The 13,184-nt window shown below is 38.0% G+C and overlaps 1 protein-coding gene across 1 annotated transcript in view; it reads right to left on the reverse strand.

Annotated features, from left to right (window-relative positions):
• The window catches only part of LOC140228719 (bifunctional 3'-phosphoadenosine 5'-phosphosulfate synthase-like), a 48,873-nt gene that overhangs the window by 34,635 nt on the left and 1,054 nt on the right, over window positions 1–13,184 (reverse strand). The window lies entirely within an intron of this gene.

A 13,184-nucleotide genomic window follows, 5' to 3' on the forward strand; every position in this document is an offset into this window, starting at 1 on the left:
AGGTTTTGTATCAAGACTAGCATAAATGGGGGTGGGGCGGAGAAGGGAAAACAAGAACTAGGTGAGAGTGAGGTCATGGTACTAATTGGTTACCCACTAGGCGTGTCTTCATCAGCCCGAAGTTCAAACTAGCGGGACATTTTGCGGTCTTAGAAAATAGCCCGATAGAGCGAATGTGCGTCTTCATCAGCTCGAACAGCCTACTTCGGGAAATTAGTCCGAAAATTGACGCATGCGCAATTTGCATCATTACTCTGCCTAGCTCGCTGTTCGAAAGTGGATTTCCCGCTCAAAATCTCCTACAACACCGTATGTACGATACTACAACCAGGGAGGTGAGCAGTACAGCAAATTCTCTCCAAAGGGATATTAATAACGATACTCTTCTGTCCAGTGACACATCTTACATGAAATGAACGAATTGCAATGTTTAAACAAATCCAAAATACACACAATCTGCAAGAATCTTTAGCTAAGGTAGAGTGGACCAGAAGAAGTTTACAAAAAACAGCTAGCATGCACGGAATCACCTCCCTGGTTTTAAAGATGTCAACAACAGGAGGCCTAGTACACACATGTGATCCTTGAATACGCCGTGAGTGTATGCACCATACACAATCACTAGCTTGTACATGCGCTTTCAATAGCCAGCTGGCTAACCAGAAGCGTGGAGGGATCAAGAAAATTTCGGGCTGATGGAGACGCACCCGAAATAGCGCGCTATTTCACGAATTAGCGCTCTAGTTCACGAACTAGACCAAGATTTCGGGGGAAATTTTCCCGATCAAATAGCGCGCTATTTGCGTCTTCACTACACAGATAGCGCGCTATCTTGACATAGGACTAGTTTGGTAACCGCAAGATAGCGCGCTATTTTGAAACTTCGGGCTGATGAAGACACGCCTACTCACTTGGAGATCAACAGCCAGAAAGTTGATTATTATCCATCAATAAATTAACTCCTTTACATCAGGTCCCCTATCACAGAGAATAAAGTTATGCATTGCAGAACATTTCCTTCCAAACCACAGTGTGAATGCTCATTGGGACTTCTCCTGGTGTCCCATGCAATCAGTCAGACCTGGGACAAAATTTACAGGGGAGAGTGACCTTTGGTTCATAAATTGATAGCACCAGGCTGTATTCATAAAATGTGCGCATGTGTGAACTCTGGTGTCAAACGGCAGGGCGTGCCTCTTTGGCCCCATCGTGGATGCCTGAAAACGCAACTGTCTTTGTTGTTCGGGTGCAAACGTAGTAGTGTGGATGGTCAGTAGCAAGAACACAAGATCTCTTGTGACCGACAAGGTGATGCAGGACCCAGCGTGAACGGGTGCACGTCACGAGACCGACACCCACAAGTCATACAGCCTACCAGTTATACAGCCCACGAGTTCGACACTAAGCAAACAAGGCTCACGAGATTGACACATTAAACTCTGTGTTGCATCTGTCGAACTCGTGGGCTGTTATCACCTAGTATCGGTTTCATGGCCTTTATTTGCCTGGTGTCGAACTCGTGGGCTGTATGACTCATGGGTGTCAGTCTTGTGGGATGACCCCGTGTGAACGTGAGGACAAAGCAATAGGCGAAAACGCCTTTTGAGGATCACTTTTATGCAGATGATATAACAACTTTCACTCAAATGGTTATTACTGTTTCATCTTTGTTTTCAACAGAAATAGATTAGTGAGTTCTCAGACCAGAGATAGTCGACAAGTGTGCCTGCTAAATTTTGCTGGGCCATAGAGAGGCTAAGAGCTTTGTAGTATGTAGATGATGAAAAAGGAACCAAGCTACAAGAACCAAGCTACAAGAACCAAGCTACAAGAACCAAGCTACAAATCATACTTTCTGTGCTATAGCAAAGGAGATTGTCTTGGTACATGGGATTACACTCCTAACAGTGGAAATGCAGCTCTTACAGTTTCAACTTCAACAATTCTGCAACTGGTCCAGGAGAGTATTGTTGGGCTATTGGGAAATGGGCGTGGCTGGTTTCCCTGTTATGTAATGCTTCTAAGCTTCAATGACCACTCTGTCCTCATGCACAATACATTGCACAAAGCCGTTGTCCTCGGCATTCTTTGAACTACATCACAAAGGACACCAAGAAACTATGTTCTAAAATAGTCTACATTCAGCAGAGGTTCTAATCCCTAACTTAAAGGGTGTGTACAGTTCTGGTCGAGGTGAAGATTTAGCTTTTAACGTTTTGTGAGATATTCAGAAACCACTCTATGAGATGTCAAAGAGCATGCGGTTCTAAGGGGTATCAAAAGTTTATTCGATGAAAATCGGTTTTGAAATGGCTCAGATATCCAAAAACAATGTGAAACAAAGAGATACTAATAAAGTTGGGGCATGTCGCCTTTTATTATTAGCACTTTTTGGGATATCTCAGCCATTTGAAAATCAATTTTCATCAAATAAAACGTTGAATCCTTCTTAAAATTACATGCTCTTTCATATTTCATAAGAGGCTTTTCATGATCTCACTCAGGAATGTTGAAAACATGAATCCCTACCTCAACCAGTACTGTACAGTTCCTTTAAAGGGGCCCTGAAGCCTAAATCAGCCTAATTTTCACGTTTAGGCCAAATTTATGTAATGTTATGTGCTGATTTCGCATTTACAACTACTTTTCATGATTCTGACGAATGAAAGTGTTATTTTGAGAGAAGATACAGCTCTGGGAACGCCCCCTGAAATTCTGTCAAAACACTAGAACGGGACGTAGCTCCTCATGACGTCATCTCAAGAACGATGCGAGTTCAAGCAGACGCTACTCAACTCTATTGGCACGAAAGTGTATATAGATTCTAATAGCTTTTGTCGTTTGTCTACAGTGGATAACACAACTATTTTTCTTTGGATAACCCCTTCCCCAGAAACATGAGCGATTAATCGGATAGTAGCGTGGAAGAGAGGGTTGACTCTTAAGTTCAGATTCTGAACATGCAGAATTTTATGACAAAATTCCTGCAGTTTTGCCAGTAGTTTTGTCTAGTCCATGGTGAAGATAGCTGTCGCTCGGTCTGATGATGGAGGAGACATTGAGAGGCGGCTTGGTAACAGAGATTGGCAAACCAGACTGTTGATTTTGAAATTCTATTGGTTTTTGTAGCAAAACTGTAGTTCCCTAGCTACCAATTTGCCCCATACCCATACTTTCGCAGCTTCGACATGTATATCTACTAGTAGTAGGCCTATATCACCCCAATCGACCCCAGGGATCGAGCGTTTGCTACAGTAACTGCCAGCCGAGCCTAGCCGCACCGCACTTTGACCGCGCCTTGGCCTTAGCTATAATGCATAACGAGGCTTAGCCTCGGCATTCATCGTTTTTTCACAAGCTGAGCTGGGATTGAACTGCATGAGCAGAATTGAGATTTGCTTCGCTTAAAGAATAATAAAAATAAGTTCTTGGAACTTTCAGCAATCATATTTGCATAAACAAAATGTTGAATTATGGTAATGGGCTGTGAAAAAAAAAAACATACTTATTGTGGACAAATTATTGTGGGGAATTATGCATTGATTGGGTTCCCACCAGCTCAGCCCTGGCGGTTTCCCGATGCTGATGTACGAACAACAGCGCCTAAGGCCGGCACTGCACTAGGCTCATGCTGATGAATGATAATGTTTCATTTCATTAATTATCCCTGCTCTTAATCCGATCATAAAGCCTAAATCAGAAATTTCTGCGCATTCACTTGAACAAAATTCTTAATCGGACCTTTTATTGGTTCTGAAAATATTACATCAAAATATGTGTAGATCTATATGTAGATTTTTTGTTTGTTCAGCAATTGTATTTTGTAAAAATAATTATGTCAACTCAAGAGACAAACTCTGATCATTCCAATTTCAGAGCAAAGTCTTTTATTGTTACAACTAACGTCTACCGTATTGATACTAGTATCATCATTTTATTTTTTACTTCATCCATTTTCATTGATTTACATACATCCATTTCTTCTATCAACTCTTTGTCGGTATACCATGGTGCAAACCCCGTGTGCCACATTATTCTGAGACTGCAACGTAGTCATGCTTTGTGAAAAATATTCTGTTTTTCAAACCCATGTAACTTTTTTTTTTTCAATATTTGTGTTAGTTATCATGGACATGTAATGAGCAAAGTTGTAGAGAAAATCCCAAGCTTTGATTGTATGACAAATCTATGATTTGTATGAAATATGTGTATGAAATACACGTACTTGATGTACTTTGTTTAGTGTTATGTTACTTGCCTTTCAGAGTATATATATATTCAGTCATGTATACATATATATTTATTTTCCTTTATATGTGGAATTTTGAAATGGAGACTGTTGAGAAGATTCTTATGCCAATAGTGCATGATAATAAATTACTTGAATCTGAATCTGAATCTAAATATTGAACGATTTGTTTTCTTTCAAATTACCGATAGCTACATAATTGTACGGATTTTTTGCACACAAAACAGCGACAGAAACCTGGAATTTACTCACAAAGCCAGAAGGAAACACCGCTCACTAGTCTGTCACCACATAAAATGCAAGCTACACGTGACAGGAATATACTAAATAAACTATTCCATTGTACTGGGGAATTTGGCGATTTATCGATTGGTCTGAGCTGGTTTGTGCGTTTGAGAACAATACGCGAACTCACATCGTCGACCGAGTCAGGCCTGGGAACGTGGCACATGTTATACATTGTAGTATATTATCATGGGGTGGGGTGGGGGGGGGGGAGGATTGCAAGTATTGGCCACATGAACTTGTCACATATTGCAAACCATGCCTGAAATGACAGGCGCAGCATCAGGTTTCAGCCTTCTGATGTGTTTGATAACAAACGGAGTGTGCAGCCCCACTTCGAAGGCATTTCCGGAAAGTGGGCGCTGCATACCAAGCATGAGCTGCTGGGCCCGTCCCAATCGGCCCTCGTCAGCTTTACTCTTGCAGTCCAAATTTTCCGTAAATTTGGATCTTATGGGAAAGGAGTGAAGACTCACCCCATCCTTTGCCGTGTTACTACACCCTGCAATGATGCATCGTGTAGGCATGGTTTACAAGGTGTAGCTAAGATCTCCTAAAAGAATACTTTTCTTGAAATCAAACGTTTGACAACCCATCGTCTTGTGAGCAATCAACACACGACAACAGAGGGGTACGGGTACGGCCAGACATACGCGGTACGGGTGCCTCGAACATTGGCTAAATGTAGTCAGCTGTCGTCTGCTACAAAAGCTTCATTCTTGAGATGACGTATGCGGTCACCTGACTCCCGTTTGTCGAAAGTTGACTTTTTCTTAGGGGTGGGGCTTAGGAACTTCGAAATGTGCAATATCAGGGTGGCAAAAGTGGTTTCTCTCTCACATAGGTGCTTTCTACAAACAATTGGCAAAAGAATATCAAAGAATAAATACATCTTCGCCTTCTCAGAGCTCAAATTTGTGGATTTCAGGGCCCATTTTAAGCCTGTGGAAAGTCCAGCCCATAATGGAGTCCCATAGTATGTCAAATATCCACACTGAACGCAAAATGTATCACCTGAAGCAGAGCTGTGCTTTAGCAGCATGATTTCATGACATCCATGCATATATTACGTAGAGGCTCATATCATGTTCAGAGGTATCACCTTTCCCTGAATCACATTCATACAGCGTCTTACAATTTTAGTTGTAAATGAACTGTTTACAATTAACATGCAAACTTTCATGTATTAAAGGCATAATTTACCATTTGCAGATGAAACAAAAACCCAGCCTTAGTGCTTCAAAATAGTTCTAAAATGTGAGTTGGGGATAGAAACAACCAATGAAAAAATTTGAATCCATATAAATAATGTTAAGTATCGTAAAATATGCAAAATGTGAACAATAGTTAAATAATAAGTGTTTCTAGACTAAACCATCTACAGTTACGGATTATTGTGAAAAATAGTAATATCTCCTTATATTTTAGACTTTATTGCAAAATTTTTACATGGTAGGATATTTTGTGATACAACTGACCTGCACATATGCATTAAATGTGATATCTCGTAACATTTTTAAAATCATTGCTCCCAGAGGTAAACAGTACCTTTAAAATGAATTCCAGGCTGGGCCAATTTCAGTCAAATTCACTCATTTATTTATTTTAAATCATGACAAATCATTTAGAAGTCAAATCAAATATCAATATGTTATCATGTGTGTGTGTTAGCCCTGGGGATTGCAAAATTCATGAAAATTTCCATACTAATTGAAATATTTCACTATCACACCACCAGCAAATGTCACATCTCCTTTTCTGTTTATGTTTTCTGCTTCTTCTTTTTTTTTTACTTTGATTTTGGTAATATTGGGAAAATCAACAATTGGTTGGAAAAACTTTATATACCAAATGTTCAGTGTGAAAGGGTCTATCATGTCAAAAGTTTCCTCTAGATAGCATAATATGAAACAAAACAACAAATAAAGTTGGCTGCCAGCCAGAGAGAATCCTACACCGATAAAAGTAGACTTACAAAGGTGTATAATTTGTACCACCCCCCCCCCCCCCTCTACCAATCGCCATAAAATATGACATGACTCAAATGTCTTTGCTTTGCCTTCTTGCAATGCAAGAATTGTTCAGCCCTGTCAACCTTTTGGTAAACCTAAGGTTGCCTCCCTTGTGAGTATTTCAGAATAAGCAGAATACCAAGGACGACCTGAACAACTGGGGACTGTACCTTGGACCCCTCTGGTCCTACTGAAACTCAATGGTGACCTACATTTATTGACACTCCCAGGGTCTGTGGGTGAGAGGGCAAGTTTGTTTGCCCCTCACAAAAATGGTTTATCTTGAACGTTGCACTGAATAATTTTTTCATCAACTGTTACATGCATGCGTATCGGATGGTGTCTTTAAATCATTCATTGTAGATTGTGACATGTCGTGTACATGAATGTCAGATTTCTTCCATAAGATGTTATGAAGGGGAAGATTTGCAAACACAGGATTTTAGTGAATGTAAAAAAGAAAACAACATTTCAAATGAAACATTCGATGTTTAAGGCTTATGAATTTCAGTCAGTTTTGGTTAATCATTTGCATTCTTCAACGGTGTTTGTTGTGACAGTAGCAAAAACAATATTTAGACAATTTTTCTCTATACCAGGTCATCATGAACTCTTGACCTCGCTGACTGGAAGGAATAGAGAATAATGTTTGCTTTAATTTATCTGCATAAACAAGATTGGGGAAAGTATATATTTCATTAAAAGATCAGACAATTTATCCGACATTAATATCATTCTCATTGCACTTTTTCAATTTGTCATTTCCCTCAATAACTGTTAGTGTTTTCATTCATCAGACGCTAGCGTTACCATAAACTGCATGTGGAAATCTCTACCCATAATGTCATCCACCTGTTTTCTTTATCCTTTAAAAAAAAAAAAAAATTAAATGAACAACTGAAATGCATCATAACTTGCACAAGTCTAAAGCACCACACTGCCTGGTTGTTTATTGAGCCTGTTACACACTTCAGGACTGTAAACTGAGCCTCCGCAGGTGTAAACCTGTCAAATTGTATCAAATTTAGTTTATTACACCACAAAAATGTATACCGGTATTTGAAAACAAACACACACTTCTCATATTTCTGGCACGTAAAAAACTTTTGCAATTCCAAATCCACTACCTATGGGTGTAGCTTGTATCAACAAGGAAACACAGCATGCAAGAGTTTGCCGCCTAGCAAAGGGGTTAGAAGAGGTCAAATTTGTATGATACATCATGCACATCACTGACTTCCACTTAACCTCTGCATGAGCAGTGGGGTATTACAGTAAAGCTATGGTTGCATCAAGCATACTGTATGTTTAGGAGAATTATGTTACAAAATGCAACTCCAAACTTCTTACTTTACCATAAAGTTAAAATTAATTGTTTTGTTACAAAGAAATGGATTTCATCAGATGAGAGCAACAACACGGTTATCCCATTATGAAATGAAAGCATAATCCTAATCAGTGCTTTACACAAAATATTCCCTGGGATGACAAATTGGAAAATAGTAACATACTGCAAAACGAGGAATGTTCGCATTTTAATTTCATGAATTGCACGAGATCCAAGATTCGCAAAATTAAACCGCAAGTGAAAGTTCTTGTCTACACAGTCGTATTGATTGCCAGTGACAATTTGTGAAAATTTCATGCCCCGAAAAAAGTCGTCAGCTCCAATATCTGAAAATTTCATGCCGCGAAAATATTCTACAGTATTAAGTGCATGACAAGTACAGGTATAAGGTAATGACAGTGATCTATATGATATGACAGTATTTATGACAACATCCTACAAGATTACAAAGTATGAAAATCCCTTCTAGCAAATAACATTCTGGTGAGAATCGCTTAACAGGCATGCAACCCTACAATTTCTATCATATGAAATGATGTGCCAAAGTTACATCTTTTCCTTTACACATGTAACTTGTCACCTGGGATGAACTTTCAGGGGACAGTATCAATTTGTTGTTTACCGCAAGATATAAAAAGCAGGCACTGATGAAGTATGTTGGATCATGTAGAATTCAACTTTACAGATCAGCATACGGTGTACAAGTTGCAAGTACTGACATACAAGAGTCTCATTTTCAAAATGGAGAACTTTCAGCACTTTTATTTCTTCACTGCCCAACTGGTTGCATTTTGTCATATTAGGCAGATCTCACATAAAGTTGACCGACAAATCAGGATCTCTGTGCATGCTGCTCAGGCGTTAAAATTATTTATCTACCATTATTTACCCATATATATATCAATATATAAAAATCCTGATTCAAAACTCCTTATTCATTTGAAATAGATTGTGATACAACTATTGGAAAAACTCATGTAACCATGATCCAAGATCAGCATATTAAATCCTTCCAACCAAAACTTCCCAACAGAACAACAACTTGAGTTGCGATTTCAATAGAAATTGCACGCCTAATGTAATTGGACTTTCAGATGTTATTACTGAAGCCAAGGTAAGTGACAAGTACAGTGATCAGTAAACAACATAAACACTAGATCCAATATTGGAATACAGTCAGGACTACGTCTGTCAACACAAGGCTCCTCACGTGACAAGCAATGTCAACTGGCCGGGTTACCCAATGAACTACGTATTGGGAAAAGACGTGATGAACCTCTGAGTCTAATTATGAGGGTAAACCATCAAAACATTTGGTACACTGATGTATAGAACTACTGTACAATCACAGTGCATACCACTGCAACTAAGTAGTTTCATACAACTACAGTTGTATGCCTCCAATATTGTTCACAAAAAATCTTCATAACCTTCTCAAAAGAAAGGAAGAAAGAAAAAGCGAGTGCAAAATAAAGGCACACTTTAGGTCATCTTTGTGAATCATGGCATTCCCTGAGATCATATTTTTGAAATATTCCAAGCTGAAGCGACGAAGTCCTTAGTCTGTGTGCCTTCTGTGATAAGAGGGAATGCAGCTTGTTTGGTTAGATTTGCTTGAAATTAGCTTTTGATGATTTAAGCATGATGCATACAGCAGGAAGATATTACAGCAGCATGATCAATGGCAATCATGTACAGACATAAACACTTTTGAGACCAAAAATGAAAAATACATGACGATGATAGAGACTGAAATTTTCGCTGTGGCATTATAGTGAATAAGGATCTGAATTTTCATACAGGAGGTCTTGACCTTGAATCTTGCACTGTGTTTATACCTTTGGGCAGTATGTTAAGCTACAATGCCCCTCTACATCTGGGTGTAATGAGTTCCATGAGTACTTTGAAACACTTGTGTAATAATCACGAAGAGCCCTCTGGATGAGTGGTGTTTACACTGGAGAGGCTACCCCAGTAGGTTATTCTATGTTATCGATTGGTAATAATTAGTCCCACATACCCATTTCTATGTAGTAATAAACTAGTATTATCAGTACACCTAAATCTCAGCAAGTTTTTGTAACTTTGTTGAAGTCATAATAATTCAGCATAGGACTGTAATAATAAACAATAAAGAACTAAAACCGTTTGCCAAAATGCTGTATTATCATTAAAGTACTCTCGCCATGCAAAAAAGTTGTGATTCAAATTGATAAAATGGTCGAGTTGTTTTTATTGCAACTGATTGACAAACTACCCTACATTGGCGTAGAGAAAGCATATGTCAATGTAGGGCAATTTGTCAATCAGCTGCAGAAGTTGTGATGTCAATTTGAATTTATTATCTCTAGAAGAGGGATATCATAAATCAGTTACTATGACAATGAAAGCTTAATAAGGACAGAATTGTTTGTCAACCAATTCTTTCTTTCACCAGATAACTATTACAGCAGCATAAATGCACATACTGATAGTTGTCATGGTTAGTCTTTTGGTCATAAATATGGTTGATTGTTTCCAGAATACTGTATGTACCTCTATATGGCATATATTTATTGAGTCTAATTTTTTTTGTAAAATTGGGACTTCCCGACAATTTGGGAGTAGTTAACTTCGCGATTGTGGAGTACAGTACTGAACGGAGAAATGTATGAGCGCACGTCACATTCATGTCGGGATGAGAGTTAATATTTTTGCTTGTTTTAAAATTTGCAAATAGCACCTTCCTCACAAAATCCGCAAAAAATAAAAACCTCTGGAAATATTACGTATACAGTAATTATTTGCAGATACACAGACATAATTATGATGCTTTGATATATGACTGCAGGGACAATGGATAGTGTGCTATAAGTGTACAGTAAATCCAGAAGATACAATTTGCATGATTTTAAAAAATAAAAAAAGTTTGTGAGAAGACACTGTGTCCCAGCATGGAATGAAAGCTCACAGACTTGTGTACAATGCAACTCTTTGGGTGCTACCCATAGAGATTATACTGCGCCCTCTAGTGAGCACTGCAAGATATCTATCAGATAATGCAAGGCCTACTCGGCTCAATGCAAGGCTTTGGTGTAGAAAAATGTGTGAGGCTTGCAATACAAATCTGTAACATTCTTCAATGGAAGACTGATCTACTGATGTATCATCACATTTAGAAATAGAATGCTACTACTCCAGTCCTACTATAAATGTACAACTATTATTATGACTGGTGATAACAGTGATGATAATACACTATAAATTTGCATCATATTGATTATTAATGATAATGGATTCTACAGACAGAGTACATGGCATTCATTTTTTTTTTTCACTATGGTTTTTAATACACTACTGTACATGGGAATGGGAATCTTTGGCTTAAATCAGTTTTTACTTTTTACCACATTTAATCTCTGTCAAATACATGGGACCAAAACTCTACTTACCAGCAAATGCTCAAAACCTATTATAAGGAAAACAAGAAAGGTGTTCAATCTTCACTTTGGTTACTCACTGCCAAATTGGAAAGCAAATTTCATCAAATTGGCATTAACAGTCATCCTGTAATCAGCTCACATTTCTTGGGGTATTAGTGAATGTTGGTAATTAAAAGGATGGGGGGGGGGGGGGAAGGTGACTATGTATATTAAACTTCATAATCATTTTCCTTGTTTGTTTCTCTGGACACATACCTGGACTGCTCATACAGATAAAGTTGAAAAGTCTTAAGTTTCAGTGTCATAATGATTTAAAACTACAGAAGACTATCAATTATTAAGAATTATAAAGATAATGTTTGCTTCAAGTGCCTGGCCCTAGAACAAGATGGGGTAACCTGTACACAACTTGCATCCTTCATCCCAATGGGCACTTTTACGAATCATAAGCAAGTTTGCACTTATTTTTCTACATTCTGTATTCTGCATTCAAATATCTAGGTCTAAAAGGAAAAGAAAACTACCCATTATATTTCTGCACGATAGAGCCCAAGAAATTTGTATCAAAATTAGAGTTTGCTTTGTTTACACTCTGGATGTATTCTGCATTACCGATCTACTAATGACAGATATGTGCTTTCAACAGACTAAATCTGCCTTGTCTGTGATGTATCTGATGAAAGACTAAGCTGATTACTTTATTGAATCCTCCAAAAGGCATACCAGTAAACACAAGGCCTCCCTTTTAAATGTCTCTTGAGTATCAAGAAATCAAAAATATATGGGGCAAAAGAAGCCTGGGCAACAAAACAAACACAAAATTACTTGAATAAAATTGCTTTGTACTCCAAAACAAGAAATCCAGCCAAAAATTGAATTGATAACTTAACATGTTATAGGCCATACACATTGTAGATATCAAATTTATAAACTTGTGTTTGTTTCATTACATGTTCCTTTGCTGTATTGTTTTGTACAGTATTCTATGCATGGAATCGTTTGATACCTACTACTGTCTGATCTTTCTTGAAAATCCTTTAATAGATTTGCAAACATTAAGGTGTGATCTACTATAATTCCTCCTAAATCTTCAGCAGAGTGGAGACAATGCCATTCTGAAACATGAAAAAATTACTGACATTTCATGAACGAAACAAAGAGTACCAATATGACACTAGTCATCTGACCATGACTTCTCTTTCAGGGTGACCTTACACTCCCCTGAATTCAAATTCTAATCACTTTCGATATTTCTGCTTACTTAACTGAAGTAATGTTTTGCTTGTTTCTTAGTGTTTCTTCAACTTTTGTATCCATACACTAGATATCTTGATTGAATTCTGGAAGCCAAAATTAAACCAAAATCACAGGAAATACACTTCATAGCTTATTTCCAATCACTCATGTTTAATAAATTATTAGGAAGCATGGATATCATTGTTGACTTTCATGTCATCGCTAAAAACAGCTTGTTCTTCACAAGCAATCATGACATACGCTGCGCGCAGCGCTGCGCAATCGTAAATACACATGTATCTTTTAAGTAACTAGGAGCTAAACAATCAATTTAGTCTACATATTTATGATATACATAGTGGGGTTGCACACTAACCTGTCTTTTCTACTCATCCAACCTGTCTGTCAGACCAGAAGGTAAATTTATCTATGTTTCCATGTTTTACTGGTCAATTCAAAATACACGTGTAATTCAATGTTACTTGTCCAACAGTGATTTTTACTGGTCAGCGATCTTCGGACCAGTGCCAATTGCAGTGTTGATAAATGGCAAGTTGATCACATGGGGCTATTTAATTGACAAATGCAGTTCCTAGAGCGCTCAAATGAACATGATATCTACAGACAGACAG

This window comes from Diadema setosum, chromosome 5 (genome assembly GCF_964275005.1).
Source record: "Diadema setosum chromosome 5, eeDiaSeto1, whole genome shotgun sequence".
NCBI classification, from domain to species: Eukaryota; Metazoa; Echinodermata; class Echinoidea; order Diadematoida; family Diadematidae; genus Diadema; species Diadema setosum.